Below are 4,235 nucleotides of genomic sequence, written 5' to 3' on the forward strand. Positions count from 1 at the left end.
AGTATCTCGGGACGCCTAAATGTCCCGTATTTGCGTTGGGTTGAGTTTTGTATCTGACTATATTTTCTCTCTTTAATTTTTCTTCAATTTTTGAACTTGTTTTCATTCTTATTTCTCCGTCTTTTGTTATATTGTGGCCCAGTATAGTTCTCATTATTTTTCTTTTAAATTTCAGAAGGCTATCTTCCTCTTTCTTGTCAATCGTCGTTGTTTCCATCCCATATGTAACACCAAGTCTTATTAAGGTCTTATATAGGTTCATATTATTATACTAGAGTCTTGATTCTCAGCAGATTTCTACCGTGTAGATGTTTTTCTGTCCTTCAGAATTCTTTCCTCTGTTCTCTCTTTTTTCGGTTTTCCCTATTTTTACTCCTAAGTAGCTAAAGATGGATACAGTTTCAAATTTATGGTTCTGTGTTATTAGATATTTCTGAGTTGGGTCATCTTTCCCTATCACCATATATTTTGCTGTGAGCTGGTTTATCTCTAGTCCTATTATTTTCTTCGCTTCCTTATGTAATTTACCAACTGCAAGTGTTATCTTCGTCTTCGCTGTGATGACTGAATCATCTGCATTATGTTACTATTTGAAGTTGATCTGTAATAATGTTTTTGTTTGCAAGTTTGTCATCCTCATGATTACAGATTATGACAATATTTGATATTGTCAATATCAGATTAAATACTGTCTGAGAGATAGAGTCACCTTGTTTCACGCCTTTGTGTACATTAATCTCCTTATAAGTTGTTCCGTTGTAACTGATCCTTGCTCTGGTGTTCTTTAGGCTCACTGTTAGCATATGTCTTAATTTTTCTGGGATTCCAACATTCTCTAGCTGCTTCATCATTTTTGTCCGATTGGTTGTATCAAAAGAGCTTTTGAAATCCATGAATATTAGGTAGGTGCATTTCTCTGTTGTATTCTCTCGATTTTTGAATTATTTGCTCCACTGTATGTATGGAATTAATCGTCGACCTCCCCCGCCCCGGTCTGAACCTGTTCTGGTATTTTCCTAATATTCGTTCAGTGCATGATTTAAGTCTTATGTTTAGTATATTTTCTATAATGTTATAATGTGTTGTTTAATAAAGTTATTGCTCTGTAATTCTCGCACTCCTCTAGATCTCCTTTTTTATATATAGGTACCTACTATAATACCTGCGTTCCAATCGGCTGGTAGTCTGTTTTGTTCATATTTGTTGTATTAGCTGGTTTATTCCTTTACGTAATTCTCTTTCTCCGTATTTTATTCCACAGTTATTTCATCTTCGGTGAAAATTTTTCCTTCGTCGTTATCTTGTACGGCCTTACTTCTTCATCGCAGTGTATTTCCTTCACAGTGAATACCATTTTTTCATAATATTCTTCCCATATTTTGCTAATCTGTCTGTCGTCAAACAAGATTTTTCTTTTTTTGCTTTTTTAGTCTTCTTGTTTTAATGCTGGGCTTATATTTTGCTGCTTTGACTTTTTTGTAAAATTATTGTTGTATATGATAATTTTCCCTGTCTTTTTCAATATTCTCCAGCGAAACCAGTAATTTTTCTTCTTTTTATTTGTTGAGTTGGCTTTGTTTCTCGATATTTTGTATTCTTCCCTATTTTTTTTCTGACGGGTTGTTGATCCATGCCATTCTGGCGGAGTTTTATAGTTTTCTGTTTCGCATTTTTGATCGTACGTAAATTACACATTCAAAAGTAAATCGAAAAGGATTTATAGGTCCCAAATTAGCTAAAAGACCATGTTTTAATTTCCCCTATCTGTTTGGTTATCGCTCCAAACCCTCTTTGGCAGTGGCGCACCCAGGGGGGTTTTGGGGGTTAAACCCCCCAGTGCATATGAAAAATATATGTACAAAAAATCGTAGGAAAATATAACATGTCTTTCACATACAATACAAAAAAAATTCGACGCCCAACCAACCCTCTCCCCCAGAGAAAAATTCTAGGTGCGCCACTGCTCCTTGGATGTGTGCCGTTTTTTCAAGTTTATGATTTGGTCACCCTAGTGTATTCTAACCATTACTGTCTCAATGCTAACTGCATCGACTTCTAGTTTACATCTTATTGGTTCTTTACTGATTGTGATTATTCTAGTTTTCTGAGTTGAAATTGACGTATTAAATTATTTTGCTCTGTGTTAAATATATAACCTAGTCTCTAAAGGAACGCTGTTCTCATTTTAGGCTATTAATATTGCATCGTCTGCGTATTCTCTTCCTTTGTTGCCGTCTCTATACCTTTATTCATGATTAGCCTACCTGTCTTATTCCATTGTCTGTATCTATAGGTTCCGTAAGTTATCCATCTATAGGGCTTTTCAGCGATTGTCATTTGTTTCGAGCTTCTGTCATTGTTGTATAATCTGTGTACACTATTAATATACACGGATTATACTACATAATATGACAGAAGCTCGAAACAAATGACTGTGAATGAAAAGCCCTATTCTGACTTCCATTTTGTTGTTTGATAGAAGTGATTATTCTTATTTTATATCCCCTGTGAAGCTGGCCATCCCCCTCACATCTCTCTCTCTCTCTCTCTCTTGTCGTTTTCCCATTACTGAGGATCGTGATTTCTTCCAATATTCCTAACAATGTTTCTCCATTGGTCTCTATCTTCAGCTGCTCTAAGAGCTGCGCAGAATGAGTTTCCAGCTGAATGCTTTATTTGGTCAGACCATCTAGTTGGTGATCGTCCTCTTGATCTTCTCCCCGGAACGTTTCCAGAAACAATTAATCTCTCCAAACTGTCGTCACCTCTGCGAACCACGCCACGTGACCATAGAATTGCAGAATTCGTTGCAGACATATTGTGGACAACCTTTTTTTAATATTGAGTTGGTTTAGAATGGAAACGTTTGTCCTATGAGCTGTCCAAGGTATGCGCAGCATTCTTCTCCAGCACCACATCTCAAAGGCATCAATTTTTTGGCGTTCGCATGCGCGAAAAGTCCAAGTCTCTGCTCCGTATAGAAATATTGAGAATACAAGGGCATCCACCAGTCTCATCTTGATATTTTGAGAGATAGATCTGTCTTTCCAAACTTTAGTTAGGAGACTCATCGCATTTTTTGCCATACCAATACGTCTCCGAACTTCTGCTTCACAGTTACCATCGTTAGTTATACTAGACCCGAGATAGATAAAGGTGTTTACTATCTGGTACTTCTGTAACATGTTAGTCAGTTGAATAGTGTCGAATCTGTCGACCACCATTATTTTTGTCTTAGCTTTATTGATTTTCAGACCAACTTTATTGCTTTCGTACTCAACTTTTCGCAGAAGATCAAACATTTCTTGCTTATTTGCTGCTATAAGTGTAGTGTCATCAGCAAATCTTAAATTGGAGATTTTCCTACCAGCTACTGTTACTCCACTGGCCCATCCTTCTAAAACCATTCTCATGACATGTTCACCATAAATGTTAAATAGGTCAGGTGACAACACGCATCCTTGTCTAACACCTTTCTCGGTCTTGAATTGGTTTGAGAACTTCTGATCTAGCCGTACTGTCGCTATATTAGACTGGTACAGATTTTTAATAAGTGTCACCAGGTGCATTGGTGCGCCCATTTCTATTAAAATTGACCACAGATTTATCCAGCTTACACAATCAAATGCATTTTGGTAGTCAACGAAGCATATAATCATAGGTACTTGAAATTCTCTAGACTTTTCAATGAGTTGTCTGAGGTTCAGGATTTGTTCCCTTGTACCTTGTGCCTTGTACCTTGCAAGAAACATGTACCCCCACATGCAGAAATTAAAAAATAAATTGCGCTGATTTATGACCTATTTATAAGCTTTCATATCCCACAAATAAAAAATTTTGAGCTCATTACAGTGGAAAGGAATTTAATATTTTAGTGGAGAGGCTGATTCAGGGGGCCTCCCCCCACTAAAATGCTCCACCCTCCACTACTAAAACCAAAACTTTCTCAGATATTGAATCGATCTTTGCGGCAAAATTACGAGCTATTTATGAGCTTTCGAATTGATATAGTTTCGATTTTTGAGCTCATCCCCTTTACCCCCAAACAACCCTTTAATTGATTTAACTATAAGTTTTTATAAAAAAAGTTTTTATTATCAACACTGAAGCTAATTAAAAATAGAATAAATTCTAATAGAATAAATAAATGTCTATTGCTCAATATACCTTAGCTGTGCAGCTGTGAAGCTGCAGAAAATTATATTTACAGTATCTGAACATAATATGTCTAAGGT

This window comes from Diabrotica virgifera, chromosome 6 (genome assembly GCF_917563875.1).
Source record: "Diabrotica virgifera virgifera chromosome 6, PGI_DIABVI_V3a".
Classification (NCBI taxonomy): domain Eukaryota; kingdom Metazoa; phylum Arthropoda; class Insecta; order Coleoptera; family Chrysomelidae; genus Diabrotica; species Diabrotica virgifera.